This window comes from Toxorhynchites rutilus, chromosome 2 (assembly GCF_029784135.1).
Source record: "Toxorhynchites rutilus septentrionalis strain SRP chromosome 2, ASM2978413v1, whole genome shotgun sequence".
In the NCBI taxonomy this organism is placed as follows: Eukaryota; Metazoa; Arthropoda; class Insecta; order Diptera; family Culicidae; genus Toxorhynchites; species Toxorhynchites rutilus.
In genome coordinates, this window is record NC_073745.1 from 91,027,038 (window position 1) to 91,048,297 (window position 21,260).

The 21,260-nt window shown below is 39.2% G+C and overlaps 1 protein-coding gene across 3 annotated transcripts in view; it reads right to left on the minus strand.

The window, feature by feature from the left end:
- LOC129771481 (uncharacterized) overlaps positions 1-21,260 on the minus strand; it is a 695,695-nt gene that overhangs the window by 193,944 nt on the left and 480,491 nt on the right. The gene's annotated exons all lie outside the window — the stretch shown is intronic.

Here is a 21,260-nt window from a genome sequence, read left to right on the forward strand (position 1 = left end):
TACGCTGTTATTCTATATAAGTCGCTTATTTATACCTTCGGATATTATTCTATTGTGCTGTGAAATTTTAGAAACAACTGCTTAGTAGAATAATCCCTGAAATAGTTCCTCTTTCATTGTAGAATCAGTTGACGATGATTGATTGATGATTCATTCTTGCCCTCGCAAAACAATACACTGGCTGATCGTATGTCGCAATTTATTTCATGTCAATGCATTGAAAATTTACCTCGAACGTTATTCCGGTGGCCTTTTTCGCAATTGACATAGACTCGGCTACAGTCGATTGTATACATGTGGCATCAGCACCATTATTGCACATCTCATAACTACATCAATATATCTTTGGCACCGCATGGAAACAACAACAATGACAACACTTGCAAGTATCAAATATCATGCTACATGTTATTTAGTATTGCCTCAGTGGAATTGCACCTCTAGGCATCGTTCGTACAACGTAAACCAAGCGCCAAACAAGCGTTCGCCATAGCATGCATACAGAGCCATACATTGGAGCCAACAAGCTAAATAAACTCGAAAACAGTAGCAATGCTTCATTATGATCGATATTAGCGCAAATGCAATCATAGTTGAAGGCAGTTTTGCGACTGGCATGCGAACCCAAATAACTTATAACATTCCAGTAAGACATTCAAGATGCTTTGTATGCCTCAAATAATTTTTTGGCGCACAGCCTTAACGCCTGCTTCGCCATAACGTCAGTTTAATGCATTGATGTATTCTCAAAGGCACCAACGAAGCCCTTATGGTGACGGAAAACAAACAATGTTAACTGCTTGGAAAAAGACTGAATAATGCCACACAGCATGTACTCTGCTGTAACACTCATCGATGCGAATTCGCTGATGAGTTTGTCAAGAGCGACCGCCTTCACCATCAGCGGGGGGAGCTTGATTATGGTTGCTGCCTGTGTAAGGGCGTTTGCATTTTCAACCGTCGCGTCGAATTCGCCTACTTCGGTGCCGTTCGATGCGGTGTCACAGTCGCGAAGGCTCGACTCTGGGCGGGCACTTTTCACCGCGCCACCATCGCGTGCATCATTAGATGACGCTTGTCTCGAAATTTTATTGCCCCTGGCAATGCGTTCGTTTTTTGCAGGGCTCGAGCCTGCCTTCCTCTTCTTCTTGCTCATCACACACTACGCGAAGCGTCCAACTTATGATGCGGAAAGAAAAACACACGATACGAATAACGCGAAAAACGAACAGAAAAACCAAACGACGATATCCATGTTGGATTACCACTGGTGGGGTCCAATCTCAGATCGAAGCGCAGCGAAAGCAATGCGAACTGGATTGCTCAACAGTCCGATGCCGAATGAAAGTTTGCCTTCTTCTTCTTCTTTCTTTGTTTTTAAGAGGCTTTAAACTTTTGCAGTTCATTCGCCTCTAAGTTTGCCTCAGCGAGATCCACTGTTTATACTGTAGGCAAGTATTCCTCTTCATTCTTCTACTTTTCCTTTGTTCACGGAGACTTTAAATCCTACGATTTCCCCTCCGTTGGTCGGCGATAAGTTGCTCGTTATTGACAGCTCTGTTCGGGAAAGCACACAAATGGACAGAACATATGTATGGGAAAATGGAAACGTTTAAAGTTTTCATGAATTTTAACCATTTAAAAACCATGGGATTCTAATGTATAGCATATTAAACAAAATTTACGGAATTTCCGATTCGTTTAGTATGTAAATCGCCAAAATCCGTTCGCGGCAAAAATAGTTATTAACGTTAACTTTATTTCATAAAAACGTGACCTATTTTCTGATTTGGCACCCTTAATGAAGGACGTAATTCTACGTCAAAAACCAATGCAGAGATTATTCTACTAAGCAGTTGTTTCTAAAATTTCACAGCATTATAGAATAATATCCGAAGGTATAAACAAGCAACTCATATAAAATAACAGCGTAGTTATATGTTAACAATGCGGTCGTATCTTGGACACAACCTCCTATAATTTTTATTTTTTTTTTCTTGAAAGCTGAGATTTCTTACAAAACAGATAAAAAAAAGTTGATTTTTCAGACCACTGTAAAATGGTCCGAATATTAAAAAAAATAAATATAAAAAAAAAATCGGAATTAATGTATTGCGATGAACAACAAAATTACCACTTTTCACGAAAATCTGAAAACCTATATATCGGTTTGGCATGAAATGGCTGATATATAAGTGACATGTTGAATAAACTTTGTAGATATGATCTACTATTCCAGATTTTTTTGCTGTTGCCCGATAGCCCCATGAATTGTCCCTCTTACCAACCGTTTACGCTATTAATTTACACCGTAAACGTCATTAAGCCGTTCTGCGTTTATCATTCGTTCCGAATTGAGATAATCGCCGTTTTTGCCCCCAAAACAAAATTCCGTCGCTATATTTGCTCCCGTTTGTCACAAATCAGTCAAAAAACCCTCGTCCCGCCAATCAACCGTAATGGGTAACAGTCCCGGCCACATAATTGCCCAATTTACGCCCAGTCCATCACTTTCACGTCAGCCTCACGGGGGAAACCTCCTCGCTCCGAACGAAACGCGCGCGAGCGTAGGCCCTTAATACGACAGCTCAACCCGTCTGGGTGTCGCTCGCTCCGTTAATCCCCGGTTTCCTCCTGACCGTTGGTGCAAGTTTAAGGTCAACCTTCTTCCCGTATGTATTACACATTCCAGCACCGGACCAGCTGCTGCACTATCCCCCCGGAGCGGGACAGCTGCTGGACACCGGACGACGTCCGGACTGCGATTCGCCGAGGCGAGATTGATGGTTTGGTGCACACAGGAATGCACTGCATTGGAATGGAATGCAATAAGAGGGGAGAGAGAGAGGGAAATTGCATCTCTGATGCTGGAAGTGCAAATACACACACACACACACACACACACACACACACACTCACACTCGCAGTCACACCATATGCGATGGTCACTATTTATCCCGGGACCCGTCTGGACCTTCGGTGTCAATCGACTCCGTCGTGAACCGCCGCTTCGCACGGGGATTAGGTGGGAAAGGAATGTCTGGAAAATCACGGGAAGAGTTGAGTGCACTGATCTTTCCGCGAGCGGATGTGATTTCTTGCGTTTGTTTTCTCCGTATGTGTGCTGTACTTATCGGCACCACTGCATTGTGGAGAGTGGTGTAGGGAATGATCAAGGATTTTCGTACGCTCTTTTTCTCGGAGGTAACCGGTGGGGTGGATAATTGTTGCGCGCGTAATAAGCGAACTTCGATTGGGCCGCGATCTTCTGTACGCGAGCAGTGGGAAAAGGTTTGTGTTTCGTTGGGTGCTGAGGTCGAAACGTGGACTTGAATGGGAGCTGCGCTTTTGTGCTGGAAAAAGGAAGTGAGCGTTTTTCGGAATCACTTAGATGATTCTACAGAACCAACTGCTCGGAGCCTGGCGGAAGGAATGAACCACGAGTAGGAAGCGAGGAATTTTCGTAATCACCTACTAAGGGGTGCTCTCTGCGATGGTCTGCGTTGGATAATTGGAAGATGAGTTTGATCTGATCTGATCTTCGATATTACGAATTGAGTGAGCTCTTCATGTGAGCAAACAATAAAATCGTTAACACAGAGCACCTCGGCGCTATTTCGCTCGAACTCACTTCGATGTTAATTCAGTCATCTCAGCAATTTACTGCGAGAAACGGCAATCATTTGTGGAGGAAATCTGGTGTCAAGAATCACTTCTCGTCAGTTATGAAATGAATTTCCTGTTCACCGCATTAAAATTGAAACGATGTTCTGTTCTGTTTTCGTGTTTGGCTTTTTTTGCGGTTGAGCGGAGGAACAATTCTCGAGAGCGAAATAAAAATGCACTTCATTCAGCGGACAATCTCCATTTCATTTTAGTCATTCCATCCTCCGCTTGGGATGATTTACACAACTGCAGAAATCAAGATTACGACTCACGACAACGACGCCGACGATGAAGATGACTACCAACCGCATCAGAGTCGATTGTGGAAGTTGATGATGACGCTGATGATGGGCTCAAACCACAGCTCGGTGCTGCCGCTGTATCAACCCGCACATTTTTTCAATTACAACTCCACTCCACTCGTCAAATGCAGCGCAATGATCTTAATTTGCATAAAGCCGTTTGACTGCGCGCGGTTGTTGGCGGTGGAAAGTCGGAACAAAAAAGCAAAACAACGAAAAAAATCAAACCCATGGCAAATGATACGGTTTTACACAGAAAAGCACGCGTCCCGGATTGACTACCAAATATTTGACGCGCATCGTATACCGCGAGATAAATAAAGATTTTAGTTCCCCCCGCCCTTCGCTCTCAATCCACTTCCACTCTATGGTTTCTTTCGTTAGCGAAACACTGCAAACTCTGCACGGCTACCTACCGACTCCATCACCTTAATTAAACTCATTTAAATGAAGAGTGCACTTTTATTAGTCATTTCCGCTTTCTGCAAGAGCCGCCCGCCGATGGGACGGACCCCCCTTCCTCCCTTACACGAACTGCACCACCACTGGATCCCACGGCAGACGCACCCAAATTAGGTATTTCAACGGATCCATTTATTCGTTCACAGTGTATTCAAACAAGCGTTGCGTATCTTTCTTCTCGTTTTATGTTGCTTCAATTCGTCATCGTCGTTGGTTTGAGGCCAACTGACTTAAAGTGCCGCTCTGCCATGCTGTGTGGATTTTCCTTTTTTTTCCTCCGCGACTCTGTTATTATTACCGTTTGCAGTCTCGTGGTCGACACCGAAAGCCCGACGCCACCGCCGACGCAACCATCCGGACCACGGCGGGAGCGACACATTGCCTCGCGCGTAGGATTCACCGTTTTCCGGTGGCTGAACGAGGCTTTCAAGGCAATTAATATTTTTGGGAGCATTCGTCCACGCGATGTGTCATTTTATTATTATGCGTTTTTTTTCTTGGTTATATTTTCAACCCGGATGGGCGACCCCTGCGGTCTTTCGTTGCCAAACGGTGGCCGAAATTTTAGGTCACTTGTTCCACGCCTGCATTCAACGATCGATGGTGGCTGAGGAAACACAATTCCGGTAACGATGGGGCTACTTGCCGATTCGATAATCGTAAGACTTTTTAAATCAATCATAACCCGTTCTAACAAACGGTAAAGCAAGCTGTAGGGTACAAGTAGAACAAGTGTCATGATCTGCAATTACGAGTTAAGCTGATAGAGTGCTCAAGGTTGAGTTGCCGTCCGTAATTGTTTTTGCACATACAATAATTGCAACATCTAATTATTGGTGTTGAAAAATGCACCAAGTCAAGTAGCATGTGCTGAAAAATGTTCAATGACTATAATTAAACGCTGCTGTTTCGTAACTTGGTTGGGTTGAAACAGAAATACTTTTTTTAAATTTTTCTTAATCTTGTTCAGTTCCATTATTTGTGATGAAAAGACTCTTTGAAAACTTCAACAGTGGTAAACAATGTTAAACATCGAATATGAAAAAAAATGACTTGAATATTTGAAATATGTCAGTACATGATTTGAGGAATAGGTCCAAACAAACCAGACAAACAAGAACTAAATTTTTGCTTGTCGTATTTTGTGTCAAATATATTCGATCAATACCGTCAGTACCCGTTGATTAAATTTTACCTGTCAAATAATGGGTGAGTTATATATATGATATAACCGCAAGGTTGACGTAGGACTACCGTTGACTTAGTAATCATTTGTTTGAATTGATGACATTATTGATTGAATGGAACAATTTTCGAATTCAATTGAATTCAACATTTTTTCTGTGTAAGGGTACTCATTAGAGTGCCAATGGATGTATGAGAAAAAAGTTGCCTTCGAATTATCAAAAGGAACTTGATTAAAAATTTTGATTCCCACGAAAACCTACCCTATGCAAAAAACAAGAAGTGGGTTATATCTATGGTATAACCGCAAGGGTGACGTAGGACTATCGTTGATTTAGAGATCATTTGTTTGAAGTTGAATCTGAATTCATTCTGAATGAATGAATATTTGGGGGACTTCGAAAACGAGAGTGTTACGTTGGATGCACAAGGTTTTATGCTTCCAATATTGGATACGGAAATATTCTACTGATGGGGAAGAATAATCTTCAGAAGCTATTCTGTTAATTGCGATTGATCGAAAAATCACAAAACCAAATGTATTTGGTCACAGTGTTACATGGATAGAAAACATTAAAATAAACTCTTTCACATGAATGTAATTTTAAATTCCCAGAGGAATTGGCAGATTATTTTCAGTAACGATTAGATATTTCCACATTTTCCTCGATACTGGAAGCCCACCAGTGGTCAATGCTAACTCGATAACCATCTGTTAATAGCACTTGATTGAAACATATTTGGTCACAGTGTTACATAGATAGAAAACATTCAAATAAACTCTTTCACATGAATGTATTTTTAAATTCCTAGAGGAACTGGCAGATTATTTTCCGGATTTTTCTCGATCCAAACGGAAAGAATTCCGTGCGTGTATGTGTGTGTGTGTAGCGGCTGCTTCGAGATCTTCCCGGGGAACCGTTTGTAGCATCACTCTCCTCCTGATGGATTCCCTTCTGGCCTAAGGTGCACAAACAGGCTCTTGGTGACACCGTTCATTCGCGCTTTCATGATAAACGAAGAGCTTCACAACAACAGCGACAACATGCTCCAATCGCTGTTCAATTAGAACTGAGTGGATTTCCGAGCGGCGCTCGCTTATATACCGATTGGCGATTTCAATAGCCTGTTTTGAAAGCAATTTTAAGACTATTGAAACAAGTTTTTGGATCAGAAAGTAACAAGTGTAGAACGCGTAGACATTTTATCTATCGAATGAAGTGTTTATCATACCATTTCGTTCAGTTGTTCAGTAGCTATTAACGCTCAAAATCTCGGTCTCCGGCGTAACGCTTTCGTTTTCGAAACTTTGATTTTACACCCCGGTATAGAAATGAAAGACGTAGTCCTACGTCAATATCAGCTCAATTGGACTTCATTTACTAGTGTCGCACAGCCGTCAAAGTTTGAATTTTTTGAAAACCGAAAAATCACCCAAGGGAAGAGTAAAGGAAATCGAGGTTTTCATTTCATTCATTAATTTTTTTCCTGCATATTCTGTGTTTAGGTATTCATTCTAACCTCCTGGATCTTGTAGACATAAACGTCCCAGGCTACGCACTCAGGACCGTCGAGTTCTTCCGCCTGCCACGATGGAGACAGGACTACAGTTATAATGAACCGGTTCGAGCAATCAAGCACAATATTAATGTCGTGCTTAATCTATATACCCATCTCAGTTTCGCACAAGGCTTCGAAGAAATTAGAATTAAGAACTAAAATGGATTTCTGTCTATCTGTCTTAAATGGATTTCTGTCTATCTGTCTGCCCAAATGAAACACTAATTTCTGCATTACTCGAGAACTAATCAAGCAAACGAAACCAAATTAGGTATATCGAGGTTTTAGGGCGCAATAAACTTATTCTCGGTGGTTAGACACCCCCCCCCCCCTCTATAAGAGGGAGCTGCCATACAAATGAAAGACAAATTTCTGCAGAACTCGAAGACTAATCAAGAAAATGTCAAATTTCGCATGCGATGGTTTTAGGGCACACCAAACGTTTCTATAGCAAATAGACACTCCTCCCGCCCCTCTGAGGGGGAGGGGGGCTGCCAATACAAATGAAGCATACATTCCTGCATAATTCAAGAACTAATCAAGCAAACTGAACTAAATTTGGCATGTGGAGGTTTTATGGGGAAGAAGCATTTCTAAGGTGGCTCGACACTCCTCCCACCTCTCTAAGGGGGTGCTCCCATACAAACGAAACACAAATTTCTGCATAACTCGAGAACTAATCAAGCTAACGAAACCAAATTTGGCATGTGGAGGTTTTAGGATACAATAAATGTTTCTATGGTAGTTCGACACTCCTCCCCCCTTACCTACGGTGGGCTGTCATACAAATGAAAAACAAATTTCTGCATAACTCTAAAACTAATCAAGCAATTGAAGCCAAAGGGCCTGGCCGGGTAAGGGAGTAAAAAGTGCCCCCAAACCAAATCACTAGCAGTATGGCAAATATTGTAAAGGATATTAAATAAGCTATTTTGGCGGTTTATTTGAACCCCTATGTGGTTTGACGTAGGATCTATAGTGAAAAACGTACTTTTTCGATTATTTCACGCCATCCTCGAAAGATCCGAGATAAACATTTTTTGGGATTTAGAGATTCAGTACTACTCTAATTCATATTTTAATGTGTTTCTACGGCTTTTCTAGATATGTGTGACTTTTTCAGATTTTTTTCAATGTTGCGCGGTATCAATTTTTTTTTTTATATTTCCGAAGAGTGGTTAGGTAAGGGAGTAAAACGTGCCCCCAAACCAAATTACTAGCTGTATGGCAAATATTATAAAGGATATTAAATAAGAAATTTTGGTGGTTTATTTGAACCCTTATGTGGTTTGACGTAGGATCTATAGTGAAAAACGTACTTTTTCGTTTATCTCACGCCATCCTCAATAGATCCGAGATAAAAATTTGAAAAAAATACTGAATGTACATCTTACCACGGTGTATCAAGAAAAATTATCAAAAACAAAATTTCATCAAAAATTTTAGTACTAAAAAAAATATTTAAATTCTGAAATTATTTTTTTTGGGATTTAGAGATTCAGTACTACTCTAATTCATATTTGAATGTGCTCTTACGGCTTTTCTAGATTGATAAATATCTTCAAACTGTTTTTTTTTCAAATATCTAATAATAAAAATAAAATTAAAAAAAATACACAGTACAAAAAAATGTTATCGATTTTCTGGCATTTCGAAATTTTGAAAAAAAATATAACTTTGAGACCCACTCCTGCTCAAATTTTTATTTAAATGCGTTCGTATGTGTCTTTTTTCTACATGTGGCGTAATTTTTCCTGAATTTTTAAGAGCATTGTGAGACACAAAAATAATTTTCTTCATCGTCTGCATTATTATTTTTATTTTTTTGATATCGATTCTTTTATTGTATTCGTGGTTTTCAATTGAAAGATTAAAATAAATAAAAACAAATCGGATTTGTGATCTCAAAGTTATATTTTTTTTTTTCAAAATTTCGAAATGCCAGAAAATCTATAACATGTTTTTGTACGGTGTATTATTTTTTTTAAATTTTATTTTTATTATTAGATATTTGAAAAATAACAGCTTGAAGATATTTATCAATCTAGAAAAGCCGTAAGAGCACATTTAAATATGAATTAGAGTAGTACTGAATCTCTAAATCCCAAAAAAATAATTTCAAAATTTAAATATTTTTTTAGTACTAAAATTTTTGATGAAATATTTTTTTGATAATTTTCCTTGATACACCGTGGTAAGATGCACATTCAGTATTTTTTTCAAATTTTTATCTCGGATCTATTGAGGATGGCGTGAAATAAACGTTTTTCACTATAGATCCTACGTCAAACCACATAGGGGTTCAAATAAACCACCAAAATTTCTTATTTAATATCCTTTACAATATTTGCCATACAGCTAGTGATTTGGTTTGGGGGCACGTTTTACTCCCTTACCTAACCACTCTTCGGAAATATAAAAAAAAAATTTTGATACCGCGCAACATTGAAAAAAATCTGAAAAAGTCACACATATCTAGAAAAGCCGTAGAAACACATTAAAATATGAATTAGAGTAGTACTGAATCTCTAAATCCCAAAAAATGTTTATCTCGGATCTTTCGAGGATGGCGTGAAATAATCGAAAAAGTACGTTTTTCACTATAAATCCTACGTCAAACCACATAGGGGTCCAAATAAACCACCAAAATTTCTTACTTAATATCCTTTACAATATTTGCCATACAGCTAGTGATTTGGTTTGGGGGCACTTTTTACTCCCTTACCCGGCCAAGCCCTTTGGCATGTGAACATTTTAGGAGGCACGAAACGTTTCTATGGTGAATAGACACTCCTCCCGCCTCTCTAAGGGGAAAAGAGGGGAGGGGTCTGTCTTTATTCTATCATATTTTCTGTATTAAACATTTATTACATGTAACGAAGAAACATGTTATTTGCAAGTGGTTGGAAAATCTTGAACGAGAATTGTGTCTGAAAATAATCTGATATTATAATGATGAGTTTTGGTAGAAGTACTAGGAATTTTATAGTAAAAGGTAAACTCAACGGGTCGATTCGAAGATCAATCAATGAACAGTTCTGCGATTGGACTCATGAACTTGCGCTTAGTAAGAGAACGTGAATGTTTGAAGGTATTGATAACAAAAAACAAATTTTAGGCGGGACGAAGTTTGCTGGGTCAGCTAGTAATAAATAAAACAATAGCATCAAGGAATGAGGATCAAATCTTGTTACATGAAATGACGTTTCGTTTGGTTTTCAATTCAATAAATTTCAACATTGCCGCTGCATTCGGGAATACTTCCACGTTTGTTTAATTCTTCCAGTTTCGAATTGCATTACATCTCACGCTACGAATAACTTGGCCGCAAACGGAACAAACAGAATGTTTGAAAACAATTCCACACAAGAACGGAACGACGACGGAAAGCGTTTGAATTGTTCTTTTGTTGTTTTCCCACCATGTCACCCACATGATTGCATGTCTCACGGAGAGCATTTTCCTCCCGATGTGGGTTTCAACTCTCAGCCTCCCGGTCTCTACGAAACAGATCACTGCATCGCTGCGAGTTAGCACTGACTTTGTAACTCGATAATATGCTCCCCGCCAAAAGTGTGAGGCCCGGGGAGGGCTGCCCACTGTCCGGGCATTGTTACAATTGTGATCGTTTTGTTGTAAAGTTAATATCTTCATGTATCGCTACAAAATAGGTCCGAAGTAGCCGCCACAGCCGCAGTGCAGCAGCCAGCTATTATCGATGTTTGTCTTACGAGGTTTTTCGCTTTTTTACACCTTATCTTCTTTAGAGTGCGAAAGAAGGAGGCTCAGAAAAAAACCGAGAACTGAGAAGTGCATCTCGCCATTGCAACGGAAAATAAATCCAGAAAAAGAAATAATAAATCATAAATTGCGGTACGCCGCAAGGCTGCGAGATGTGTTGTGGTGCGCGCATACGGAACCCCCGGAACAAGAACAAAGAGATTCTGTCAGATTCTTGATAGTTTCGTTTGTTTGTACCCGTTCGAGAGCTAAAAATAGCACCATAAATAGTGGCCAATGGAGCGCTGGCCACAATGTGTGTGATTGTGCGGTGTTGATGCTGCTCCGGATTGGCCACCACCACAACAAAATTCCATCTGAGCTGGCCGATTGTCGGTAAAGATGCAACATTAAGTCATTACTGATAATTGTGTTTTAAATGGATCGGATCGGTTTTGAATTCCTAGCTACGCGCCGGGAACTGAAATCTTGTTGTTGATGGCCAGGCTCGATAACGGCGACAACAGAATTACGAGAGCGATAATTAGAGGCTTGGTTGGTTGGTTGGGTTGTTGACAAATCACCATACATGAGATGGGGATTGAATGATTGCGCAGTCGCGCTACCGGTGATGATTAATCAATTGCAATGTTTCACGGTTGTGCATTTACAGACGGTGTTCATGTTAATATTTTATTGTTCCGCCCAGAGCGGACCGATGTTCGGAACGACAGAGTACCTGTGTAGAATCTGCTCGATCGCAGATCATAATGACTTGAACTATCCGAGCATGATACAGTAGCTCTATATTATAATAATCTGACAGCTTAAGTAAGCGTTTCTCATGCAAGTTTCATAATAATCAACAAAGTTGTTCTACTGTTTATTTTAACTGGTAATGAGACAGTGTTCTGCATTCGAACCATCTGGTACAAAATCGCAAAAAATAAATATTGATTTGAATCGTTTCGATTTTAAAGTTTATAGTATAGTTCATACTGTTTTCATTCCTGGCCGCCAAGAAAGGTAACATCAGGCCTTCATTTTGCTCCCAATCCCATCCCATAGTAACATCAGTCCCATGACCTAGACCCACTCACCCAGAGTCGGGTCGCTCCCACCGAATGACAGGCACAACTGAAGGTTTTCCACCCGGTGCACCTAATCTAAATGATTTGATCTGTTCAACGGTACCGTTGCTGGTACCGACCCAACATTGAGTACCAAGAAATATTTCCACCCGCAAGCGATCGTTGAGACCGCATCGCTTTTCCGCTCGCCCCCATAATGCGGTGCGGAGTTTGGTAGCGCCCACTGTGCCGGCGGGGATGGCACACAAAAAACTCATTTAATTCGCAAACTCGTAATTTATTAACCATTAAGTCATGCTACTTTGCAAATGTTGAACTCCTTCGGGAAGAGGAGAGCAAAAGAGGGAGAATTACCGGCCGAACAACAGCGAGTTTGTACTTGATCAATGAGTCGATCTCCGAAGAAAGCATCGAACCATGGAAAGGTTTTCCCCCGCCTACCTCCTGCTCTGGTGGAGGTTCCTCGTGGAACCGCGAATTTGCATACACACGGCTCAAATACTGTTATGTTTTCAGCAACTCCCGGAGCGGCCCATTTCGGGGAGTTGGCGATGGCGATAATCTGTACATCGCACGATCGACCGAAATCCGGAATTCAATCGCTCGACGGACGCCCCGTCCACTCCGATCCCGTCTCAACCGCGCGTTATTGTCGCGCAAACGTCCAATTTGTAAGCAATCCACTGTAATTACGCCACGTTAGCACTTGTGGACACCCGTCAGGCAACGTATAACCGTATAACCGCGCCAACCTTGAACTACCGGGCCAAGAGCGGACGAATTCCCGGTAAATTCTTTCCGCCAACAATGTAGTAACTGAATAACTACTTCCTCGTTTACATAAACTTGAAAAGTACCGTGTCTCCGTGTCGCTTGCGGCAATTTCGCACACCAAATCAACAACGGCACACAATCCTCCTCTGCCCTCTCGGCTCAAGAAAGAATAATGTTGACGCCGAAGACGACAGAGGTTCCGTGCAGAGGTATCATTTTCATAAACGCTTTGTGGCGAAACGCAACGCGCAACGTGAGGCGGTGTCTTTTTCACAGTTGTTTTTGTTTTTATCATTGTCTCCCCGTTGCTCTGAGTGTGTGTATGCGCATAGTAAATGACTGACATTCACTCTTGTTTCATTTTTGTTTTTGGTGTCATTATTTTACATTACTTCCATCTCTATGCTCTGTTTGTATACGCTAAGGGAAATAAACAAGTATGCACAAAAGCAAGAAGGCATTAATGAGTAAACTGAGCACGCGAGATGCAAGATCGGGAATGTAGGTGGGAGGAGAAGTGAATGATTGTAATTCGTTTGCTTTTATCAACAAATATAAATGATGAATAAACAGCTTCGAACAAGATCGGAAAACTGTTCCTGTTTTTTACTAACGGTTGCAGTACAACGCACAATGGTCCAGGAGATGCATTGAGGTGGAAATTAGCATTTGGAGCTCGACAGTTATTCTCTAGGCAAAAACTGTCTTCGAAAAAGTTGCATATAATAGAGCGCTCATTTTCATGTTATCAAAAATATGGTGACCAAAATTGTCGATGAAATAAAAAATCTAACTTTCTTATCTTTATAGATAGAGATAAACATAGTTCGACAATGTTGAAGTCTTAGTTATTTGAGACATCTTTGTAGAAGAAAGTTTTTTTATCTCTTGAAATTACCGATATAGCGTCTTTTTCCTAAGTTGCGTTAGGGTCACCATGAAAAAAACTCTTTTTTTTGCTCTAACTTTTATATTTCAAATCCTTCATACAAACTGTCTTTAAAAGACTTTCAGAGTTTACTAATACAAAAAAAATTTCGATGCAGAACTTGTCAATATCTCAACTTTTCATCAAAGTTATTGATATTTCTACCCAAAAAAATACGCTCTCTTCAATGCCTTGCCAATCTTTCTGGGGTAAACATAATAAATGTTGACAGAATTTGAAAGAACGAATTTTACTCTATATGATATGTGATTTTAAAAGATATGTTATTTTTTGTATTTGAGTAAATTGAAATTGACATCATGAGTTTTTGGATGAAAACTCATCAATAACTTTGATCAGGATTAATATATTGACAAACCCTGCTTGGAAAAAATATTGGTATTTATAAGCTCTAAAGTCGTGCGAAGTCAATGGTGGAAGTTCAAATATGAAAGTTAGAGTAAAATTACCGGTTTTTTCATGGTTACCCTAACGCAACTTAGTTAAATAACAACTTTGTGGGAGATATTTATCCTTTCAAAAAATAACTGTCTTCGAAAAAGTGGTTACATATGGTAGAGCGCTCATTTTCACGTTATCAAAAATAGAGTGACCAAAATTGTCGATGAAATAAAAAAAAACTTTCTTATCTTCATAGATACATAGTTAACATAGTTAAAAAATATTGTGGCCCCAATTATTTCAATCAGTTTTGTAAAACAAAGTTTTTTTCTATCTTTTAATATAATCGATTTAGCGCTTTTTTCCTAAGTTGCATTAAGGTGACCATTAAAAAGCAGTTTTTTTTGTCTTTATATTTCAAATTCTTTGTCGAAATTCTTTGTCATACAACTTTTAGAGCTTATCAAGACCAACATTTTGCGGTGCATCATCGGTGAAACTAATCAATATCTTAATCCTACTCAAAGTTATTGATGGTTTTTAACCCAAAAACTCAATTTTAATTTACTCAAACACTTTGCTCTTTCAAATTCCACCAATAAACTTTGTTTTTGTTTGCCCCAGAAAGAATGACAAATAGTTGCAGAGAGCGTATTTTTAGGAAGAAATATCAATAACTTTGAGTGAAGTTGAGATATTAACAAGGTCTGCATCGAAAAATGTTTGTATTAGTAGGCTCTAAAAGTGTGTTGTAGACAGTTTGTATGTAGAATTTGAAATATAAAAGAGAGCAAAAAACTGATTTTTAATGGTGACCCTAACGTACCTTACAAAACAGGCGCTATATCGATTATTTCAAGAGATAGAAACAAAACTTTCTTCTACGAAGATGTCTCAAATAACTGAGAATACAACATTATCGAACTATGTTTACCTCTATCTATAAAGATAAGAAAGTTATATTTTTTATTTCGTCGACAATTTTGGTCACCCCATTTTTGATAACATAAAAATGAGCGCTCTATTATATGTAACAACTTTTTCGAAGACAGTTTTTGTCTAGAGAATAACTGTCGAGCTCTAAATGCTAATTTCCACTTAAATGCAACTCCTGGACCATTGTGCAATGATTGGAGTTTGGTTGAAACCAAATGTAAACTATGACTTCACTAAAATTGAGTGTACAGGTATGACTCTATGTATACTGTTTCAAGCCTCTTAAAGCCAAAAAGAAAAAGAAAAAGAGGAATACTTTACGTATTAAAAATATGGCCCAAATGTTGTACTGTAGAGATTTTGTTGAAGTTGGCAACACATGTAGTTAGTTGTACACATGTACCGTAAAAACGCAATTTGCGGGAAAATTTTTTGTTGCATTTTTTTTGTGCAAAACAAAGTGTAGCAGATAGATTTTTCGATAGATTTTGTGCGACAGAACTCAAAAGACTCGTTTTAACGATTCTGTTTCCGATCCCATTGGCAACTCACAAGAGGTGCCGCAGGAAAGTGTTTTAGGATCTATTTTGTTTATTTTATACATAGATGATCTGCGATGAGTCTTACGATACTGTGACATTAATTTGTTCGCGGATGATACTGTCCTGTTCATCGCAGCTAAACATTTAAAAGAAACCGCGGAGCTCATAGACGAAGATTTGCATTCTCTGGCTCAGTGGCTTACATTTAGACAATTAAAGTTAAAAGTTTAAAGTTGGCAAAACAAAAAACATGCTCACTTCCGCAGCAAACTCCAGTATTGGCGTAAATTTTGAAATAGATGGTAAGACATTAGAACGCGTAAAAGAAATCAAATATTTAGGAGTTATTATTGATGACAAGTTAACTTTCAAGTCTCACATTAATAATGTCATCAAAAAGATTGCCAAGAAGTACGGCGTTTTGTGTCGTTTGAAGAAAGAGCTGACAGTAAGCAGTAAAATTAAATTGTAAAAATCTTTGATTTTACCGCACATAGAATTTTGCTCTTCGATCCTATTCCTTGCAAACAATACACAATTAACCCTTTGCGGTCGTATGAAATTTGGCCATGGGTGTAGTACTGGTCGGAATTATTTTTCGTTAAAAAAACAGGAAGTGGGTTATACCTATGGTATAACCGCAAGGGTGACGTAGGACTATCGTTGATTTAGAGATCATTTGTTTGAAGTTGAATCTAAATCCATTCTGAATGAATGAATAAATGAATATTTGGGGGACTTCGAAAACGAGAGCGTTACGTTGGAGGCACAAGGTTTTATGCATCCAATATAGGATACGAAAAACCTTGTTCTGAATAATAATCTTCAGAAACTTTCCTGCTAAACTGCACTTGATTGTCAAATCACAAACCCAAATTTATTATATGGATATTTTATGGATAGAAAACATTAAAATAAACTCTTTCGCTTGAATGTTATTTTCAATTCCAAGGGGAACTGGCAGATTATTTTCCAGCAACGATTAGATATTTCCACATTTTCCTCGATACTGGAAGCCCACCAGTGGTTTATGCTAACTCGATAACCATCTGTTAATAGCACTTGATTGAAACATATTTGGTCACAGTGTTACATGGATAGAAAACATTCAAATAAGCTCTTTCACATGAATGTATTTTTAAATTCCCAGAGGAACTGGCCGATTATTTTCCGGATCTTTCTCGATGCTGAATGGCATCCAAACGGAAAGAATTCCGTGCGTGTATGTGTGTGTGTGTAGCGGCTGCTTCGATGGTCACCTTCTCTTCTCCTGAAGGATCGGCTTCTCTGTGCTCCCTCACAGTTTCAAACAAACTGCTTGCGTTTCAGGGCAGATCTCGATCCTTCGCCGTCCAGCACCCTCAGCAACGATGTTGTCTTGTCGATGTCCTCACGAAAAATGAATGCGTCTCACCACCAGAATATCGCTTAAGTATGCTTTTTGTGCGTGATTGAATCGAGAGAAAGCGTGGGTTACGATGGCAATTTGGAAGGCAAACTAGAGGGGAATGAACTCTCTGAGCTCGGAACTTTCGGCGACTGAGCAATAATCGATTGCGGGCGCATACAATATTGGATACGGAAATATCCTACTGATGGGGAAGAATAATCTTCAGAAGCTATCCTGTTAATTGCGATTGCTTGAAAAATCACAAAACCAAATGTATTTGGTTACAGTGTTACATGGATAGAAAACATTCAAATAAACTCTTTCACATGAATGTAATTTTAAATTCCCAGAGGAACTGGCAGATAATTTTCCGGATCTTTCTCGATGCTGAATGGCATCCAAACGGAAAGAATTCCGCGCGTGTATGTGTGTGTGTAGCGATGTCTTCCCGGGGAACCGTTTGGTGCATCACTCTCCTCCTGATGGATTCCCTTCTGGCCTAAGGTGCACAAACAGGCTCTTGGTGACACCGTTCATCCGCGCTTTCATGATAAACGAAGAGCTTCACCACAACAGCGACAACATGCTCCAATCGCTGTTCAATTAGAATTGAGTGGATTTCCGAGCGGCGCTCGCTTTTATACCGATTGGTGATTTCAATAGCCTGTTTTGAAAGCAATTTTAAGACTATTGAAACAAGTTTTTGGATCAAAAAGTAACAACTATAGAACGCGTAGACATTTTATCTCTCGAATGAAGTGTCTATCATACAATTTCGTTCAGTTGTTTAGGAGCTATTAACGCTCAAAATCTCGGTCTCCGGCGTAACGCTTTCGTTTTCGAAACTTTGATTTTACACCCCGGTATAGAAATGAAAGACGTAGTCCTACGTCAAAACAGTGATACGTGCAAGATTATGAAAAATAAACTTTTTTTTTGAGCTATATATATGTATTAACTTAACAATGTGTTTTAATGAGATGTTTTATATGCAAATTAGATTATATTTTATAATTAGTTTTCGTGTGAAATCTTTCGAAACAGTCTCCAAGAGTAAATCATATGAAGTATGATCAATAAACAATTTTATTTTTATTATCTGTTGAATATGAGATACTTTTGCCATTGATGCGATAGATGTGTAATTAATTCCAGTAATGTGTATCCGAAAATATCAGTAATTCTCACTTTTCACAAAGATTTTTAACATAAGATTATTCGGATGATATAAAACACTTATGCCAACCATTATTCTGCTCTTTCAAAACAACTACTTCAACATAATTTAGATAAACAAAGATTTTGTCACTTGACACACCTATGCTATTCGTGGAGGTGATCTGGCGTAGTGGTAACATCCATGCTTCTCACGCTAAAGGTCACGAGTTCAATTCTCACTCCCGACATTCTTCCAAAAATGGAAGTTAAAGTGACGAACCAGTCAAATGAGTTGAAGTCACTATAATACAGATAAAAAAAAAACCTATGCTATTTTTCAAATACCATTAGACATTTATGCAAACAGTAGTTCTGATGCTTATGACAAACTTTTCCATCACACCAAATTGTTACAATGGCTAAAGTATGCTGTTTTGATTTTTGTCCCACATTCCTATGCATTCAACGCACTGTGCGTTGTCTTGTGTGGGTGACTACTTTGTTTGATACTGAGTACCGTTATCTATTACCTATAGGAGCACCGTATTGATTCGTAAACAGGTTCACTAGACATCAAGCTTCGTTTAGGAAAAACATAAACTGATACTTGGTTGAGTAAATTATAAGATTAGCATGGTTTCTTGCTGTGGTGGCTGAGAGCGCACAAGTGACCAGAACGGTAAAAAAGGTATGGTGGGTGAGAGCAGACAAACGATCACAAAGAATGAACGAGATTGCTGCGTTCGCAAAATAAGGTGATGCGTGTTCGAATATGTAGAAATAGTTGATTGAGAACCGCGTTCACAGAATCCCATCACTTACCACAGTGAATCCTGATTCTTACCCCTCCCCATTAACAACTGTCCCTCCCATGACAATCGCTAGGGAACCACGCTACCGGCCTTCGGGCGGGGATTATCATACTAACATTCCCTCCCTTCCCCTGGTGACTGTAAGAACATGGCCGGCGTCGCTATTGGCCATTTAAAGCTTGAATCACCGAAACTTACACAATGAGAATGATTTGCTAATCCCAAGCACCATTCAGTGTGTTCTTTGTGCAATTTCGCTGGTTCAGGTCAATCACGTAGAGCAACTACGAAATGTAAAGTCCACTCAAGCTCAAGCTCAAGGAGCACCTTGATCATGGCTAACTTGCCGCTGCGGTTAATAACCGTGGATACCATTATTTTGTGAAAATACTCCAAAAACAAGCTTCAAACATCAAACATCTTTTTTATTCGCTCCATAAAGTGGCAAAAAGTAGCGATTAATCGAAATATATGTACATACTGGATTGCATTTCTCATGATTGTGAAAGCTAAGTAGCCCAAGAGCAACATAAAGTCATTACCAAAAGATTCCCCTCTACATCTACTATACCAATCGAATCGAAAATTTTCTAAGATTTGTTTGATATGCTATACATTACAATGCCATTGTCTGTATATGGTTTAAAGGGCCTGGCCGGGTAAGGGAGTAAAAAGTGCCCCCAAACCAAATCACTAGCTGTATGGCAAATATTGTAAAGGATATTAAATAAGAAATTTTGGAGGTTTATTTGAACCCTATTTTTTTGATAATTTACCACGGTGTATACCGTGGTAAGATGCACATTCAGTATTTTTTTTCAAATTTTTAATCTCGGATCTATTGAGGATGGCGTGAAATAAACGAAAAAGTACGTTTTTCACTATAGATCCTACGTCAAACCACATAGGGGTTCAAATAAACCTCCAAAATTTCTTATTTAATATCCTTTACAATATTTGCCATACAGCTAGTGATTTGGTTTGGGGGCACGTTTTACTACCTTACCCGGCCAGGCCCTTTATGAAAATTGGAAGCATTCCCATTTCCCCATACATTTGTTCTATCGATTTGCATGCTTTCCCGAACAGAGCTATGACGCCGCTAGAATAGAAACAGCGAAGGGGGATAGCGAAAAGAGAATATTTGCGAAGTAAAATCCACCCTTGCATAGTAAGTAAGTATTGCATCTCCTCTGGGGAAAATTCTCAGAATCTTTCTGCGCCCGGAACAACAAAGGTCGCTTGTTCTGCTCGTTTTGTGTTTTATGTTTCCCCTCGAGCTGTGAACGCTAGCGAATATTTCACTTGAAGTGCATCTGGCATTGCAATTAACACAACAATCCGAGCCATAGCAAAGCAGACGAAAAAAGAGAAGAGTCAAATGATTATAGGTCACTTCTAGCCATCAGTGTTTGGCTTTCTGTATGTTGCTTGTTTTCGTTGCGTGAAACTTAGAACATGTTCATTTCCTGTGCTGTGCATCTGTGCTCCCGTGGCCGAGTGGTTGGCGTCACACCTAACTGCCGGGGGTTCAGGTTCAATTCCCGTTCTGGCCAGGGGATTTTTCGTCAAAGAAATGACCTCCGACTTGCATTGTGGTCACGCGTATTCTAGAGCTTGCCACTCAGAATGCATCCAATACGTGTTATTTGGCATAGAAATCTAAACTAAGTACTAATAAAAATGACGCAAGTAATACAACATTGAGAAGGTGAAGTTCCTTTAGGAACGTCGGTGCCATTTTTGGAAGATGTACATGTGAATGTACATGTACATGTGAATAGCACACCTTCGATACTTTTAGTTGCCATTCGTATTTGCTCTCGTGCGCATCGGCTCTGCTCTGATGCAGCAAGCTGCTAGCTTTGTTGACGGTTTTGACCAATAATCGAGAAACGATTTTTCATAAACGTTCATTCTCGCGATGTTTTATTTTTATCGCTGCAACTGTGTGCATCTGTTAGACGCGTGGTTGACGCGTGGTTGAAAGTCGATGCACGGAAGATGCCTCTCGTTAAATACTCAGTGTAATGCGTGAATTGATATAAAAAAACAAATTGCGACACATGAACAATTAGTGTATTGTTCTCGCAAAGACAAGAAAGAATCGTTGCTCTCGAAATGATTCTACAAAACCACGCATGCCATTAAACCTTTTCAGGTTCCCCGGAACTTTTCACTAAAGAGTTATTTATGAAATTTCGATGTATTGTATGACCAACAAATTTAAAAAAAAAAGATCGTGTAGTCCTACGTCCTAAACGGTCGTGTCTCGGATACAACGCCTCGATTTTTTTTTAAACTGAACATACAATAATCTACGTTTATGTAT